Below are 19,903 nucleotides of genomic sequence, written 5' to 3'. Positions count from 1 at the left end.
GATTGGAAATCTAACATGGGGCAGGAAAAGTGGGTTTGTACCAGATGCTTAGTTTCCCCATCAGCCATCATGATACAAAGCACCAATGGGCCCTGTATTAATTTCTACAACACACTATAATTGTTCAATTTATATTGCATCCACATCACTATAAGCAATAGGTTACAATTACAATTGAGGTTCATTAGCAACAGGACCAACTATTTGTTTTGCTTGGTGTAAAAAAATGCCAATTGTATTTGCTAATGTAGAGGGTAAACTTTATCTTCCTGCTGTAAAATGTGCCTCTGTCCCAGATTCAGGAACATTCTCACCACAACAACACAATTTTGCATTCCATCTTTCCACACTGGCTTCTGAAACCTTTCTGAATTATATTACCCTTTTGTGCTGCATGTGGGTGGTTTTATGCTGTGGCTCTACTCAGAGCTACAGTTTGCAAATTTTACTTGTGCTTCCCAATAACTTCAATTTTGTGAAGGCTTCCCCATCCTACACTCAGACAAATACTATCTTGACGGCAAAGGCAGTTGCTCTCTCCTCACCTCTGGAATTAAGAGTTTTTGTCTACATTTCGACAAATCACAAAGATATTTTATATAATATGAAGCATTAAAGTGGACGCTGGCTCAGTAAATGTGGGAGAAAAGAACAGCAAGTGAATAGGATGAGATTAAGATGAGTGGGAGGAGGCTTGTGTGAAGTGTAAATATAAGCATAAACCAGTTAGACCTAATACTTTGTTAATACGTGACGGATGCTATTGATTTTGTTATTGGAATATGGTGGGTCCATTCATTGTTGCAAAGAAAATCCAATTCCAATTCAGGCACTCAGAGGTAGAAAATAATCCTCACAATGGTAATCAGCGTGGGGTTTTTGTGTGGTTGTGCCAAGGAGCTGCCCCCAAAGATATGGCTGACCAAAAAGTTAAAAACATCTTCAATTTCACAATTGATTTGGAACCAGGAGAAGCAGAGTGCTCCTCTCACCTTCTCAGCACTGCTGTGGCGTACTGCTCTCCCATGATCCAAACCTCCTCTCACTGCTTTCACCCCACTTCAACTCCGAGCCACGAGATTAAGTTTCAAGCGCCAAACCAAAGACGTGAGTACATAATCTAAGGCAGCATCCCTCAATAGGAAGGAAAACTTCATTGACAGACTGGCTGTCTTTTGGACAACATATTACTGAAGCTCTGTTTGACCACTCAGTTGGACATAAAATATTCTACAGCACTACATGGAAGAAAAGTCGTGGAGTTCTCCCCAGTGTGTAGTCAATGTTTGTCCCTCAACCCATATAAATGAAACAGATTAGCAAATCAAAATCAGATTGCTGGCTGTGAGGCAATACTGTACATTATTTTGGCTGTCATATTTCCTGACATTACAACAGTGACTACATTTCAAATTTAGTTCATTAGCTATAAAACATATTGGAACATTGTGAAAAGCACAACATGGTTATATGCAGGTAAACCTTTTCCTCCCTGTGTTAATTATATTCCTTAATACAAGCCTGAGAACAGCATTCTCCATTGCTCCAGTGTGCAACATTTCCCACAGCAGCCATCTCTGTGTGAGATTGCCAATTCGTGCTGAATTATGAACAGTTTTCTGCTGCAGATTCATGTCCACAAACCCATTTTTAGATCTCAGGCTCCCAGTGTGAGAAGGCGATTTACTCGCCAACAATCTCCCCTCCTCATTCAGTCATTATAAACTATATTTTATAACCTTCACGTAGGCAATAGGCGGATTATAAAAACTTGTTATTCCACAGGCATTACTCCATAAGTATAGAATAGCACTTTAAGCAGTGTTACTTGTTCAGTCACAGTCCCCAACAGACCAATCTCACTGAACAATTCACTCCTTATTATATAATTTAGATAGTCTGTACATAGACCCCAGTGCAACAACTCTCCCTCATTTATACCTTAGCAGCAAATCCTTCTCACACTTTGAAGCAGAGAAAACAGAAATGAAAACCCTTCTAGACAGAAACCAACACAAGCTGCATAAACTCTAGTTAGACTTGAATGGACTACATATATTTTATTTGAAATATAAATGGGAAAATGAAAGATTGGACTGCAGTGTTACAGAGAAAGGCAGAAAGATGGAGGAGCAGAAGTAGGAAACTAAGTCCATTTGAGTCTGCTCCAACATTCAATGGGATCATGTTTGATCTGATAATCTTCACTCACGATAACGTTTGATTCTGTTACTGATTAAATTATGTCTACCTTAGTCTTGAATATACATGACAGCTCAGCCTCTACTGTCCTTGAAGGTAAGGAATTCTACAGATTGACTCACTGCGAGCAAAGAAATTCCTCCCCATCTACGTATTAAATTGGTAACCCCTTATGCCAAGATTATATTGTGGTAGACCCTCTCACAAGAGAAACACCCTCTGAAGCATTTACTCAGGATCAATGTAGTGGATCTTCTCTAGACTGTCTCCAAAGCCAGTATATCTTTCCTTAGATAAGGGAAGAAAAACCGCTTATAGTATTCCAACGTGGTCTAACTACTGCCTTCAGTAGTTTTATCAACTTGTCCCTATTTTGATACCATTCAGTTTGAAATAAAGGGAAACATTCTATTTGCCTTCCCTATCACCTGCTGTTTGTCTATTCTAGCATTTTATGATTCATGCACAAAGACCCCCCAATCTCTCTGTGCTACAGTTTCCTGCAATCTTTCTTTTAAATAATATTCAAGCTCCTCTGTTCTTCCAGCTCAAAGTGCATAACCTCACATTTTCCTGCATTATATTCCATCTGCCATATTTTTGCTCTCTCGCTTAACCTGTCTGTATCTCTTTGCATACTCTTCATGTCGTTCTCACCACTTGCCTTTCCACCTATTTTTGTGTCAACTACAAAATGGCTAGACTGCATTCGCTTCCCCCATCCAAGTCATTAATATATTGAAAATAATTACAGCCCCAGATTGACCACTGAAGCACTGCCACTAGTTACCAGTTACCAGCCTGAAAATGCTCTTTTATCTGGACTCCATACCTTCCATTAGTTAGCCAATCCTTGATCCATACTAAAATATTAACTCCCGCATCATAGGCTCTGATCGTATTAAGGAGCCTTACATGCTGTACCTTCTAAAATGCCTTTTGGAAATCCAAATATGTTACATCAACTGGTTCCCCTTGATCTGTTTTGCCTCTCACCTCCTCAAAGAATTCTGATAAATGTGTCAGGCATGATTTCCCCTTTCTGAAGCCATGCTGACTGTATATTTTCCCAAGAACATATGTTAAGCAAACTGACCTACAGTTACCTTTCTTTTTGTCTCCTTCACTTTTTAAATAAAAGTTACATTGACAGTTTTCCAATTCTCTGAGAAATTGTCAGAAACAGCTTCTTGGAAGATTAGCTGCATGGTAACTTCTTTTTATGTCCTCGTATGCATCCCATCACATTTGGAGGACGTATTGGTCTTTAGCCTCACTTGTTTCACTAGAACTTTAGCTCTAGTGATTTTAGACATTTTATTCCCTTTCTCCCTTTTTGCCCTTTGATTACTTAATATTTTTGGAATGCTATCAGTATCTTCAACCATGGGGACTGACGCAAAGTATTTATTCAACTCCCCTGCCATTTTCTGGTTCTCATTATTATTTCCCCTGCCTGGTTCTCTAGAAGTCCAAGGTTCACTTTGGCTCTTGCTTCCACTTTATGTACTTAAACGAGCTCTTGCTGTCTGTTTTGATATTATTTTCTAGTTTATTCTTAAAGTTTATTTTCTCCTTTTTTTTAGTCATCTCTTGTTGGTTTTTAAAGCATCTTCGTTTTCTTTTCAATTCAATACTGTCCTTAACTTGCTTGTTAACCGTGGTTTGTTTATTCCATTCTTAAATCATTCTTTCTAACTAGGTTATATCTTTAGTGTGAGCCATTAACTATTTTTTTTAAATGTCTGCCATTGTTCCCCAACTGTTTTTTCCACTGAACTCCTTTCCCAATCCACTTAGCTAACTCTGGAATCATTTCACTGTCATTACTCTTATTTACGTTTAACACAGTTGTTTCTGTCCTAAGTGTCTCACTTTCATACTGAATGCTAAATTCTACTATGATGTAGTCACTGCATCCTTTTACTCTCGAGACTATTTATTAAACCTGCCTTATTACACAGTGTGACAAACAGCCAGGTTTGGTTTGTAACTCAAATGGCAAATGGTGCAGTGTTCATTCATGGATTACAATCAGTTATGATTACATAACAACAGGATGTAGCATTTGCTAAAGCTGGAACTGAAAGAGGTTTGGAAAATGGGAATATTTTGAGAGACAAACTAGTACTAGGTGCCTTTGTGTTAAAGGTAAACTGCCTAGCAACTGATTTTGGATTAGTTTTAAGTTGCAATTGTCTTAGAGAAATGAAAGAAGGGAACGGTTGGATTCAGACTTTCAAAGGATTTAATGTTAGCCAGATATCTCTCTAGCCCTCTGAGAGTAGAAAAAAAATCAACACATAGATTTCGCAAAGAAAATATTTAAGCTCAAGCAAGACCCAAATGACTGGCATTGCCACAGCCGGGAACAATATGATGTAATTGCCAAAAACCAAAAGAAGTGTGAGAATTCCCTTCCTTTTGATTTGAACTCTAGATACATAGAATTTGCCTATACTTTCCATTTATGATATCCCTGCAAAATTATTTAACTTGTCTTTCTTGTCCATCCTACGACACGACCAGCTATCCCTAGTAGCCATACACTCAGACAACCAGGAACATGAATTTGACTGGGAAAACACTACCATCATAGGACAAGCCAGACAGAGAACAGCCAGGGAATTCCTAGAGGCATAGCATTCATCCACAAACTCCATTAACAGACACATGGACCTGGACCCCATATACAAACCACTACAGCTGAAACTGACACCCGGAAGCGGCAAGAACAAACCACTATAAATACTGGAAGAAACATCAAAACAGCGCTTCACAGGAGGCTCCAATAGCACTGATGATGCTCCCTAGCCAGGGAAGGAAACGTTTGCAGCAAAAACTTCCAGCTCGGCAAACAGAACCACAACAATGTCCATCCTATTTGTGAAAGAACATGCACATGTTTAGATTTAAACATGGATACAGTTTAAATTTGCAAATTTATCATTAATCCATTTTGCCACATGTTAGAGGACTTTTTTTTGTTTTCTTTTTCATTGATGAACACTGGTGGGAATTTCTTTCTCCTTAGATTTTTGTTTCAATTAGGCATTAACCGACATAGAGATTAGGTTGGTCATATTTCACATTGGTGATGATTCATGAAATAGTGGGGTCGATTTCGAACGCATTCTTCCCATGGAGGTTGTGACAGAAAGCATCAAACATTATACTTCATTGAAAATATATTGACCATGCAGATGTCATAACACAAATTTGCCTACAGCTTAAATTAGTCAAATTACAAGGACATGTTGTGGAGACTAGGCTTATATTTGTTTTCAGTAAAAAAGATTAAGGGATAATCTAATTTAGGTGTTTAAGATGATCAAAGGATTTGACAGAAGAGATACAGAAACTATTTCCTCTGGTGGAGGAGTCCAGAAAACTATGGCATACCTTAAAATTAAAGCAAGGCATTCAGGTATGAAGTCAAAAAGTACCTTCTCACACAAAGAGTAGTGGAAGTCTGGAAGACCCGCACACATTTTTGAGGCTAGTTAGTACTGAAATTGTTCAATCAAGATTGGCGATTTTTATTGGGAAAGGGTGTTGAGGGCTATGGAACCGAGGCATGTAGGGAAGTTAATATACAGACCAGACACTGGTAGTTTAAGCAGCTACCTAGTCAGTCAGCTCCTCTAAAGATTTCTACATTAAGTGTGCTTTGTTTTTTTCTCCTCTATCTGTATCAAGTCTCCACTTCTCCATTGTGCTTCACTGACGTGCCACCTAAATGGTTTCACATCACTTGGCCGTTCCACCCTAGAGAGTATGACAGTTGAATTTTGGCCATCAACTGTGTGATGTTTAGCAGGGTCAGCACAGAGTGGTCAGGAGCTGGAACTCGTGCTCAATTATCCATCCTCTTTCCCTAGCTCAGGCTTGCTGATGATATTCCTGTAACATAAAGGTCAACTAACTCAGCAAAAATACAGGATTGAACCGTGGATATTTTCACTTTGTGTAGTTCAATATTTCATAGGATGCATCCACCTACTGAAATAACAGGCAGTTAAATTATGAACATTTATCCATATTACTTTTTGTATAATTAGGAAGAAATTATTTTTCCAGGTGACTCAGTCGTACATATGAGGGCCAAATGTCCTCAGCGTTTGGTGAACCAGCCCAGGGCAACCTGTGTGTTGCTGTGATGCTTTTGGTCTTTGAAAAAGGAGGGCAGCTCAACAAGTTTCAGCTATTAAATGACTGGCAATCTGTCTCCTCCAAGCTGAATGCTTGCATCAAATCTAGATGGAAACCCAGCTTGTTACAGAGTGAAATTACTGTGGCTCAATATAACTCTTCAGCTCTCTAAAGCTGGTTATTATTATTATGTTCAGTGAGAAATCCAATACATTCACACTGACTGCATATGTTCCAACTGTGAGGTGAAGCAATAGGTGGTCATCGCAGTGTCAGTGGTAGGATGTGCTGTGCAACATTTGTTTTCAAAAATAAATATTTCTCCTTTTCTTAGTCAAAATATTTTAAAAATTGCTGCAGTTTGATTGTAATTGCAGAGCACACTTTATCCCAACACATAGTGCCAAATGAGCGATGTAATTTGAGTGATAGGGCAGTCAAGTTTAAGATAGGTCAGAAGCTGACCAAAGGAAAAAGTGAGAGAGGAAAATTTGGAAAATAAAGACAGAAAATGACATAAATGAAAGAAGAGTAAATGTGACAGAAGGAAAGATGGACTGTGTGATATTGGGAAAGAAATTGACAAACATGCTTGTGCACAGGTATGTATTCAGACTAACAGACACAGAGGGTCTGATTTTAACTCAGTGCAGAAGGATGGGTTTGGATGTAGTTAAAAATGGGCCCTGAGAGAGAGAAACAGAAATAAAAAACAGAGTAAGACAGAGGGAAAGAGAAAAACAGAGGACAACCAAGTCAGAGAGGAAAAGATTGAAGACAGAAAAGGAGAGTTGAGGGAGACTCAGGGAGGGTGACAAGATGGAGCAATTGGCAGGGCAAAGAGAAACGGAGCAAGAAACTGAGACACAACAAGACAATCAGTGAAACAGAGGAATGGAGAAGCAGAGAAATGAAAACAGTCATCATTCTGAGAAAAAAGATCAGAAGGGAGAGACGTACAGAGACACATAAGCAGAGGGAGAAAAAAACACTCAAAGAACAGTGACAAAACTGACCAAGTGGTAGGAGGGGAAGGGGAGAGATGTGTTGCTGTGAGCATTCAACGAAGCACTCAATCTCATGTACAACTACTCTACCATAGGCTTCCCTGTCACCACCCTCACAATTTTAGGGAGCATTCTGTGGTTCCTTCACCCAAAAAGATTACATTAACCCGGAGTAAATTAGCCCTGTCACCTTGTGTATGTAAAGAAGAAAAAAATGGCACAACAGACTAAACCTGCCTGTGCAGTCTACCCATGCAGTGTTCCATCGATTAATCTCTACTCAGCAGATAAAATACTGCAAGCAGAAACGTGTTACAACTGCAAAACATGCAAGGAATATTTGAGAGCTGCGTCTTTAAACAGTTCTGAAATACAAACAGGCCTCATCATCACAACCTACATTATTCATTCCTGACTCGCTGCCTTTTGCAGATGACATTTCCATGGTCACAGCAGGACTGGGATAATGCTCCCTGGAGAATTTGATTGTGTGTGCCTGGTATCCTTTAACCTTCATTCCAGTTAGCAATCTGGTATCGGTCCAACTCTAACTCTAAGTCGAACAAGAATTTCATTGGCACATTACTTTTTAAGGAGTTTGTTGTTTCAGAGCTAAGTTTTGCCCAGGGAATCTTCCAATCTTGCACTTCATCCTCAGCAGGAGCCCTGTAGGAAAAGCTATTTCACAACCCTTCACACCCCACCCACTCGTCTCTCCAGGGTTAACATCAATTTTCTATTAACCGTACGCTGAGAAGCTAGGAAAATTCTACCCCAAGTTGTGAAGCAGTAACATTCCCACCACTCTAATTTTCTGACTGGTTTACTCTGCCCTTTAATTCTGTGCTCACAGTTAAATAATTTATCATGTTTAGATTACCTAAGGTATTATTTTGGAGCCATTGATCATGTCTCACTCCAACCTTGTTTTTTTCTATAACTGAAACAAATTGTAACCTCCCTTTATAGAACTGATAGAATATCATTGTCCAATAACATCCTAGAATCCCTATAGTGTGGAAATAGGCCATTCAGCCCAATAAGTCCACATTAACTCTCCAAACAGCATCCCGCCCAGACTCACCCCTCTACCTCCCTGTAAGCCTGCATTTCCCATGGCTAATCTGTCTAACTTAGACACTACAGCAATTTAGCAATGGCCAATCCACCTAACCTGCACATCTTTGGAGTGTGGGAGGAAATGAAAGCACCAGAGGAAACCGGGAGAATATGTTAATTCCACATAGTCCCTCGAGGCTGGAATTCAACCTGGATTCCTAGAACTGTGAGACTGCAGTGCTAACCACTGAGCCATTGTGCCAATCCATGCTGATCTCAGTTTTTATTTATACGTCTTTTGAAGGACTGGTTAGTAAATCTGTATCACATACCAATATTCATCCCTCAAATAATGTTTATGGGAATTTGCTATGCCCAAATTGTGTGCTGTGTTTCCCACATTGTAACAGTGCTGAAAATGTGTTGCTGGTTAAAGCGCAGCAGGTCAGGCAGCATCCAAGGAACAGGAAATTCGACGTTTCGGGCATAAGCCCTTCATCAGGAATCAGGCTTATGCCCGAAACGTCGAATTTCCTGTTCCTTGGATGCTGCCTGACCTGCTGCGCTTTAACCAGCAACACATTTTCAGCTCTGATCTCCAGCGTCTGCAGACCTCACCTTTTACACATTGTAACAGTGACTACCCTCCAAAGTATTTAATTGGCTGTACAGCATGATAGGCCATTTGAAATCTTGAAAGGTGCTATCCAAGTGCTGGTTAATCTATTTAATTGGAGAAACCAGTTTACCACTTCCTAAAGTCTGGTGGAGGAGAGAAAGGTCTAGGATGGAAGAATTATATATAATTCTGGATGCAATGGCAGCTGGCTAACCAGACTGATGATGCTCTGGAATGTTTTAATTTGTCTTGAATCTTCAACTAAAATATTCAAAAGGTTCCAAACAGAGCTGAGATTGACACCAGTGCATCAGCTTGCATTATATTAGCTTATCTATAGAAAGGGTAAACCAACACTTTGGTGCTGACAATGAATTAGAACTTTCTGCTGTCAACACTGGAAACTTACAGCATATATATGCTATTTTGTTTCTCCCATGATAAAAAAAAGACTCCTCCTTGACCAGCTGCTTACAGACAGTCAGGTAATCATGCTCAATGCTCTCTCTGAACTATTATCATTGTATTAGATTCATGTAGCTAACATGAAATAAACTGGAAATAGCAGAATGTGTTTTTCTCACTTTATTGCTGAGGAACAACTTCTGACAATGCACTGACACATCATTCCAATGAGGATTCTTCAGCCAGCAGTTTAGATAGTGATTATTGCCGTGTAATTTGACTGCAGCGGCCATCACAGCTGATGATTTTCTGAAACCCCTATTGGTAGGATGGATACTGACCAGGAATGGTTAATCCAGACGGATGGACCCCCCCCAGCTGTGCTGAAGGACAGATGTGTCTGCAGTTATTGTTTCAGCTGCCACCAGCTGACAGTTCAATTACGTTTCTCATTTTAAGCATTTGATCAGAGACAGGAAAACAAAGAGAGTATTCCCGAAGGAATTAATTGTGCGAAGTGTTTAAAAGATTAATGTGCATCAAGATCATTCAATTTTATTCGGTTGGTCTTGCCTTCCCCTTGACCTTTTGCCTCTTCATTTCAAAATCAATCAGCTTTGACCCCTTCATATACAAGAAATTTGCTTCACAACACCCAACAGTGTACACAGGCAGCACATGCATTTATGTCACATTGACTTTAAGTTAACTTTGAGACAAGAATAATCCACATGTATGCAGGTAAATGGAATGGAAATGGAAATGGATCTAGCCTTATACAGTCTTTACCTCTTCTGTACCAAACCAAACAGATAAAGAGAATATTTAGGAAAAGGAAAACGCCATTCAGTCCATCTTGTCAGTATCAGAAATGCTGGTCCCTTTAATCTACAGTTGATTTTTTAAAAGCATGATGTGACTGTCACTGGTTGAGCCAACATTCACTGGCCATTCCTGGTTGCCCTCGAGAAAGTAGTGGTCAGCTGCCTTTTTGAACCACTGCATTCCATATGCTGTAGGTAAACACACAATGCCATTGGGGAGGGAATTCCAGAATTTTGATGAAGTGAGACTGATGGAATGACAATATACTTCCAAGTCAGAATGGTGAGTGATTTGGAAGGGAATTTGCAGCTGATGGTTTTGCCATGCATTTGCTGCCCTTGTCTTTCTAGAAAGAAGTGGCTGTGGATTTGGAAGATGTTGCTTCAGGAACCTTGGTGAATTTCTGCAGTGCATCTTGAATATTGTACACATTGCTGCAACTGACTGCTGAATGCAAGATATAGATGCTTATGATTCTGACAGACAGCAAGCATGCTCAACCAGCTTGAGTTTGTGTTTAGAAGCAATAACATCTCTAAATAAATTGATTGGAAATATAAAAGAAAAGAGCTGTGTACTTTCCCCCTCCAATTCCATTTTAATTTTATTCTCTCCCTCTTTCCCTACCCTTTCCTTCCCTTTGGTTACTGTTGACTGCCCTTGGTGACAGTGCATGCAATTCATTAAGTTAAATTGAGACACGAGTGATTTGGTGGTGGTTTTACAAAGAAAAGGAACTGGTTCTTGAGAGGCTTTCTTGGCCCAGGGGTCTGTCCCTAATATTGAGCCAGAAAACCTGGGTTCAAGTCTCACCTGCTCCACAGGTGAGCCGTAACATGCCATAGAGACTGATTTCAGAAAAAGAAACAGCTGGGGTTTTTACCCTCCCCATCCTTTTCTGTTATTGTTGCAGCATCCCAGATGCGTAGTCCTTGTAACTTGTTATGTTAATTGGTGAAATAGCTGATATGATGGTAGATGTTTCAAAATAAAAGAGCTGGTTCTCCCACAGCTCCAGGCAACAGGTCTGGTGGGAGTCATAGTTCCTAATTACCTGCTTCTCTTCTGCAGCGACGTTCAAGCCTGGGTGCTCTTAGAGACAGAGCGCATGGTATCTGGCTACACCTCTGAGACATATAAAGAGAGGTGGGCATCGAAGGGTTGGAGTGTATTATCTCCCCATTTTCATTTAGCCCGTCCCAATTACCCTACCCCTGCACTATCCCTGGTGGGCAATGTTGGTTAATTGTTTTAATTGACTGATTTGGTGATGGTTTATTTAAAAATAAAAGCTGGTTGGTAGTGTTTATTGAAGGTTGTTTATTTCACTAGCTAATTGGTTAATTCAGTGATTAGGTATTAAAAGAAAAGCTGGGTTCTAAAAATACAATAGACTCAAAACGTTAACTGTTTCTCTCTTCCACAAGTGTTGCCAGACCGGCTGTGTTTCTCTCGTGTTCTCTGTGTTCATTTCAGATTTCCAGTGACTGCAGTATTTTCTTCTTCTATCTGTTTGATTCTCTGCCCTATTCCAATTCTGAGGCCTTTGCCCTCTAACTGTTCCAATGAAGCCCAATATAAGTTGGAAAAACTTTTTGATAAGGCACATTACAGCCTTCCAAATTCAACAATAAGTTCAACAATTTCAGATTACAAAAACAGTTTTCATATTTTTCAAATGTTAGCTGTGGCAATTATTCTGCTACTTCCACTTACTGCAGAGTCACGTTTTCATTCTTGTCCCAATCCAATCTCTTTGTTTTATTTCATCGTCCTATTTATTATTTCATCACTCCCACCTTCTACCCTATCACAGACTACCCCTCTGTGCTATTATTTCTCCCTACTTGTCCTGTCTTGTGCTCCTGTTCTAAAACATGTTACATCTCGGATGGTTATGGCTAGCACAAGGGGACATAGCTTTAAGCTGAGGGATGACAGATATAGGACAGAGGTAGTTTCTTTACTCAGAGAGTAGTAGGAGCAGAACACACTAACTGTAACAGTAGTAGACTCGCCCTTAAATGGTCATTGAATAAACACATGGATGAAAATAGAATAGTGTAGCATAGATAGGCTTCAGATTGGTTCCACAGGTCGTGCTACATCGAGGGCTGAATGGGCTGTACTGTGCTGAATTATTCTATATTCTATTGCTAAATTATTCCAGTTCTGATGGAAAGTCACCTTCCTGAAACATTAAGTTTGCTTCTTTCTCCCCGGCCACAGGTACTGTTTGACCAAATGCATATTGCTAGCATCGTCTGTGTTTACAACATACTGACAACATTCAACTTATTGCTGATATTGTGAAAGGGATTTTAAGCCTGTACATGGCCGATTGAATGAGAAGGGGCATAATATTAGTCATTCAAATGGAAGGTCATATACCCTCAGAGTCTTCCCTCCCTGGTAGAGAAAGATGCATTATTGTAACTATACTTTTTCCAACACCACAGAATCCCATGACTAATACTGAAGTTAATTCCAAATGTCCTACTAAAGTCGAGGAGTCTTACTGATCCTCTCTTTTTGAGTTGAACAGTAATGACTGTTTTGTAATGGAGCCTGTGAGGGACAATTAGAATTCACATGTTAAAATTAATTTAAATGTAATCTCAGCTCACCAACATAAGGAAATATAAAATGTACAGACCTTCAGGCTTTGCATTTCTATTTATAACTACATTGTTAAAATACAGCTGCAAATCTCAACATTGTCATGAATGACATCAGGAAAACTTTTATCTCCCACCATTGAAAGCATCACAGCTTCTGTTTCTTTGGGTTTCTATTTCTATTCCTCCTAAACTCCCAACACCCTAACATATACCTATTCTCCATTCCCTGTATATCATTGTAATGAAACCAAAGTTCGTAAGAACAGAAGAAATTCAACCATATAACCTGCTGGGCTATTCGATAATGTCACAACTGATTTTCTACTTTAACTTTCCATATTCTTTGATGCTCTTGGTATCTATGTAATAATCTGGAATATACTCAACAACTGAGCATCCAAAGACCCCATGAGTAGAAAATTACAAAGATTCACAACACTTCAAATAAAGAAATTTCTCATCTCATTCTAAATGAATAAACAAAGTGGATAAGTCGAGGGCACAATGGAGTATGATGTAATTGCTATCACTGAGAAATGGTTTGGGGATGTAGGACAGGGAGAGAGAGGGAGAGAGAGAGAGAGATGGGGTGACAGAAATGGCAGCTCAATATTCCAGGATACAAACTCTTCAGGTGAGGTAGAGAAGGAGGTAAAAGTGGAGGGATTGTTGCAATGTCAGTCAGGAAATCAATTACAGCAGTCAGGAGGGAAGATATTTTAGAAGCCACTTCAAATGAAGCCACCTGGATAGAAATTAAAAACCAAAGAGGAGCAATCACATTCCTGGTAATGTATTATGTCAGAAATAGAAGAGCAGATGTGTAGGCAAATTTTGGAGAAGTGGAAAAGTAAAAGGGTAGTGACAGTAGGAATTCCAACTTTCCCAACATTAGTTGGGTAGTTAGAGTGTGAATGGTTCAGAGGGAGCGTAATTCTTAAATTGCACCCAGGATAGCTTTTTAAGGCAGTATGCAAAAAGGCCCAGCAAGAGAGGGGGCTTTTTTTTAAACAGGCCCTTCAGCCCTCAATGTTGCGCCACCCTGTCAAACTAATCTGAAGCCCATTCCACCTACACTATTCCACGTATGTCCATATGCTAGTCCAATGACGACTTAAATGCACTTAAAATTGGTGAATCTACTACCGTTGCAGGCAAAGCATTTCATACTCTTACTACTCTCTGAGTAAAGAAACTACCTCTGACATCTGTCTTATACCTATCTCCCCTCACTTTAAAGTTGTGTCCCCTCGTGTTTGCCGTCCCCATACTTGGAAAAAGGCTCTCCCTGTCCACTCTATCTAACCCTCTGATTATCTTGGATGTCTCTATTAAGTCACCTCTCAACCTTCTCTCCAACGAGAACAGCCTCAATGCCCTCAGCCTTTCCTCGTAAGACATTCCTTCAATACCAGGCAACATCCTAGTAAATCTCCTCTGTACCCTTTCCAAAGCTTCCACATCCTTCTTATAATGCGGTGACCAGAACTGTACACAATACTCCAAGTGTGGCCGTACCAGAGCTTTCTACAGCTGCAGCATAACCTCCTGGTTCTGAAACTCAATCCCTCTATTAATAAAGGCCAAACACTGTATGCCTTCTTAACAACCCTGTCAATCTGGGTGGCAACTTTCAGGGATCTGTGTACATGGACATTGAGTTCTCTCTGCTCATCTGCACTCCTAAGAATCTTACCATTAGCCCAGTACTTTGCATTCCGATTACTCTGTCCAAAGTGTATCACCTCACACTTGTCCACATTAAACTCATTTGCCACCTCTCAGCCCAGCTCTGCATCCTATCTATGTCTCTCTTCAACCTACTACATCCTATGTCACTATCCACAACTCCACCGACCTTAGTGTCGTCCGCAAATTTACTAACCCACCCTTCTAAGCCCTCATCCAGATCATTTATAAAAACAATGAACAGCAGTGGACCCAACACTGACACTTGCGAAATGCCACTAGTAACTGGACACCAAGACGAACATGTTCCATCAACTACAATCCTCTGTTTTCTTTCAGCAAGCCAATTACTGATCCAAACTGCTATGTCTCCCACAATCCCATTCCTCCGCATTTTGTATAATAGCCTACTGTGGGGAACCTTATCGAACGCCTTGCTGAAATCCACATACACCACATCATCCGGTTTACTCTCATCTACCTGTTTGGTCACTTTGTCAAAAAAGTCAATAAGATTTGTTAGGCATGGCCTACCCTTCACAAACCGTGCTGACTGTCCCTGATCGGATTATTCTTTTCTAGATGGTTATAAATCCTATCTCTTATAACCTTTTCCAACACTTTATCAACAACTGAAGTGAGACTCACTGGTCTGTAATTACCAGGGTTGTCTCTACGACTTTGATTGAACAAGGGAACCACATTTGCTATCCTCCAGTCCTCAGGCACTATTGCTGTAGACAATGATGATTTGAAGATCAATGCCAAAGGATCGGTAATCTCTTCCCTTGCTTCCCAGAGGATCCTAGGATAGATCCCATCTGGTCCAGGGGACTTGTCTATTTTCAAACTCTGCAGTATTTCTAATACCTCTTCCTTGTGAACCTCAATCTCTTCTAGTCTAGATGCAAGTATCTCTGTATCTTCCTCGCCAACATTTTCATTTTCTATCGTGAACACTGTCGAAAAATATTTATTTAGTGCTTCCCCTAACTCCTCTGACTCCACACACAACTTCCCACTATTATCCTTGATTTGCCCTAATTTAACTCTCATCATTCTTTTATTCCTGACATAACTATGGAAAGCCTTAGGGTTAACCCTGATCCTATTCGCCAACAACTTCTCATGCCTCCTCCTGGCTCTTCTGAGCTCTCTTTTTAGGTCTTTCCTGACTTCCTTGTAACCCTCAAGTGCCCTAACTGAGTTTTCACGTTTTCTCCTAACATAAGCTTTCTTCTTCTTCTTGACCAGAGATTCCACTTCCTTAGTAAACCACAGCTCATGCGTTCTATATCTTCCTCCCTGCCTGACAGGTACATACTTACCTAGGACACACAGGAGCTTTTTCTTGAATAAGCTCCACATTTTTAATGTGCTCAACCCCTGCAGTACACCTATTCCTTTCCATCACTGAAGTAAACCTGACAGAATTGTGATCGCTGTCTCCAAAGTGCTCACCTACTTCCAAATCTAACACCTGGTCAGGCTCGTTACCCAGTACTAAATCTAAAGTGGCTTCGCCCCTTGTAGGCCTGACTACATACTGTGCTTAAAAATGTGTTGCTGGAAAAGCGCTGCAGGTCAGGCAGCATCAAAGGAGAAGGAGAATCGACGTTTCAGGCATAAGCCCTTCTTCAGGAATGAAGAAGGTGTGCCAAGCAGGCTAAGATAAAAGGTAGGGAGGAGGGACTTGTGGGAGGGGCGTTGGGAATGCGAAATTAAGTCTTATGGTCTTAAGTCCCTCCTCCCTACCTTTTATCTTAGCCTGCTTGGCACACCTTCTTCATTCCTGAAGAAGGGCTTATGCCCGAAACGTCGATTCTCCTTCTCCTTTGATGCTGCCTGACCTGCTGCGCTTTTCCAGCAACACATTTTTAAGCTCTGATCCCCAGCATCTGCAGTCCTCACTTTCTCCTGACTACATACTGTGTCAGGAAGCCCTCCTGACCATCTCTAGTGCTCATACTGTAGTGATCCCAGTCAATATTTGGATAGTTGAAGTACCCCATGACAACTATCCTGCCTCTCTCACTCCTATCAAGAATTGTCTTTGCTATCCTTTCTGGACTTAATTTTAGGGAATGAAGCCAGTCAAGTGGTTAGGTAACAGGGCAGTAGCATTTTGTGTCCACTGACCTGTTAGATTCAAGACTATTGTGGAAAAGGACAAGGATGAATGCAAATCAAAAGTTCTAAACTGGGGTAGGAGTGATTTTAATAAGATAAAGTATTATTTGACAAGAGTGAATGGGAAGCAGGTACTTTTACTTTCTTTCACCTTCACATTATCATTAAAACATAGTGATCACCCTGATGCTGTCATTAATGCATGCCTGATCACCCTCACACCATCATTAAAATACAACCAATCACCCTCACACCATCATTAACACACAGTGATCACCCTCATGCTGTCATTAACGCACGCCTGATCACCCTCACACCATCATTAAAATACAACCAATCACCCTCACACTGTCATTAACACACAGTGATTACCCTCACACTATCATTAACACACAGTGATCACCCTCATGCTGTCATTAACGCACGCCTGATCACCCTCACACCATCATTAAAATACAACCAATCACCCTCACACTGTCATTAACACACAGTGATTACCCTCACACTGTCATTAACACACAGTGCTCACCCTCACACTGTCATTAAAATACAGCCAATCACCTTCACATTGTCATTAACACACAGTTATCACCCTCACACCGTTATTAAAATACAGCCAATCACCCTACATCTTCATTAACATACAGTGATCACCCTCATACTGTCATTAAAATTCAGCCAATCACCCTCACATTGTCATTAAAATACAGCTAATCACCCTTACATCGTCATTAACACACAGTGATCACTCTCACACTGTCATTAACACACAGTGATCACCTCACACTGTCAGTAAAATACAGCCAATCACCTTCACACCATCATTAACACACAGTGATCACCCACTTACTGTCATTAACACACGGCTGATCATCCTCACACCATCATTAAAATACAACCAATCACCCTCACACAGTCATTAACACAAAGTGATTACCCTCACACTATTATTAACACACAGTGATCACCCTCACACTGTCATTAACGCACACCTGATCACCCTCACACCGTCATTAAAATACAGCCAATCACCCTCACACTGTCATTAACGCACACCTGATCACCCTCACACCGTCATTAAAATACAGCCAATCACCCTCACATTGTCATTAACGCACACCTGATCACCCTCACACCGTCATTAAAATACAGCCAATCACCCTCACATTGTCATTAAAATACAGCCAATCACCCTCACACCGTCATTAAAATACAGCCAATCACCCTCACATTGTCATTAACAAACAGTCATCATCCTCACACTATCATTAACATACAGTGATCACCCTCACACCGTCATTAAAATACAGCCAATCACCCTCACATTGTCATTAAAATACAGCCAATCACCCTCACACCGTCATTAAAATACAACCAATCATCCTCCCACTGTCATTGACACACAGTGATCACCATCACACCATCATTAAAATACAGCCAATCGCCTTCACACCATCATTAACAGACAGTAATCACCCTCATACTGTCATTAACGCACAGCTGATCACCCTCACACTGTCATTAAAATACAGCCAATCACCTTCACACTGTCATTAACACACAGTCATCACCCTCACACTGTCATTAAAATACAGTGATCACCCTCACACTGTCATTAATACATGGTTGATCACCCTCACACCGTCATTAAAATACAGCCAATCACCCTCACACCGTCATTAACACACAGTGATCACTCTCACACTGCTAGTAACACACAGTGATCACACTCAAACTGTCATTAACACATGGCCGATCACCCTCACACCGTCATTAATGCAAAATGCCGACTGCATGTTCCTGAAAATTCTCTCACATTACCGTACATTAGTCTGTTGTTATTTATTTAAAGATTTGTGGGTAAATAAACAGCCAGCAATGACTGCCCCACGGAGAGTATGATAAAGTGAAAGATATATTGTGCCTGTCTTAGCCATGAGCATCCATTAGAAGAAAAATATCCCCTAATTTGTATATTATAAATATTTTACTTAAAATATTGAGCCAGTACAACTTTTCCTCAGGATTTTTAAATTTGTTTCATAATCTAAAATACGCTAAACTTGAGAATGGCTGGTTTGTATCACCTCTTTGAGTCAAAAATAACAATTGATTAAAAATAACCTTAAGATACCTGCGTTTGCTATTTTGGCTTGCAATGTTTAAAATGTGCAACATTGAATGTCTCCACGTAACAAATAACTCGCTTTTTTTTAGCTTTTTCCCCAACTGTCATAGTTTCTTGAAGATGTTGTGAGGTTGGTGTCACAGATAATTTATTGTTTATAGGGACTTTCCTGTATTTTTCTTTGTCTAAACACTACAGATGCCTTTTTTAAATTGCTTTCAACTGCTCATCACTGCATTAGACATTATGGAAATCCATTATAAACATCAGAAATACCAGGACTTCTGCCTATACCTGGGAAGACAGATTAGTGTGAAGAAAAATTGCCTATTAGCAGTGCTAAATTTGCTTCTGTTCTAGAATGAGCTGATGCTGAGGTTAACTTTCATAGTTAGTTATAAATAATATTCCAGATTTTTGATCTATGTATCTCTCTAAAATCATACCACTGTCACTTCTGCTCAAGGGTGAGAAGCATAGAGGATAGATTTTAACTTGGAACTGATGATAGGAAACTGCTCTCCAGGGACTCGATTTACCACCTGGCAGAGTTAGGAGGAGACCACAATCATAACAGACCTAGCTTAAGTGTTGCTATCTACTTAGAAAAAACATGAAATGAGCATAGAGCAGATGCCAGCAGGTGAAGATTTTGAGGCCTCTTGCATCCATATATATAAAATCCTCCTGCTCCAACTGGGTTCACAAAAGGATGGGGTGTTGGGTTGTTAAATTGAAATTATTTTTGTTAGTGATCTGGGTGTGTGATGCACACAAAAATATGGGTTGTGGACCAAACTACTATGAAATGCTCATGTGAACAATGAGTAGGATGCTTTTATAAAATGACTCCTTGTTCCCACCTTAACTATGTTGAAGACTAAACCTGTTATTGGGTTATTGGAGGCTGTGATTTGTACCAAAAACATATGCTTCAATGAGGGCAAGCTGGACAATTATTTGAAGACTGTTTGTCAACTGAAGGATCCTAAGTGAAAGTCTCTGCCCTAAGGATAGATCTCATCCTTAGGAAAGCACACTCAACATCACAAAAGTGATATTGAGC

At 40.1% G+C, this 19,903-nt stretch overlaps 1 protein-coding gene across 1 annotated transcript in view; it reads right to left on the bottom strand.

Annotated features, from left to right (window-relative positions):
• Positions 1–19,903, bottom strand: part of camta1a (calmodulin binding transcription activator 1a) — a 1,231,004-nt gene that overhangs the window by 666,960 nt on the left and 544,141 nt on the right. The gene's annotated exons all lie outside the window — the stretch shown is intronic.

This window comes from Hemiscyllium ocellatum, chromosome 37 (genome assembly GCF_020745735.1).
Source record: "Hemiscyllium ocellatum isolate sHemOce1 chromosome 37, sHemOce1.pat.X.cur, whole genome shotgun sequence".
In the NCBI taxonomy this organism is placed as follows: Eukaryota; Metazoa; Chordata; class Chondrichthyes; order Orectolobiformes; family Hemiscylliidae; genus Hemiscyllium; species Hemiscyllium ocellatum.
This window is presented reverse-complemented; position numbering and strand designations above follow the sequence as displayed.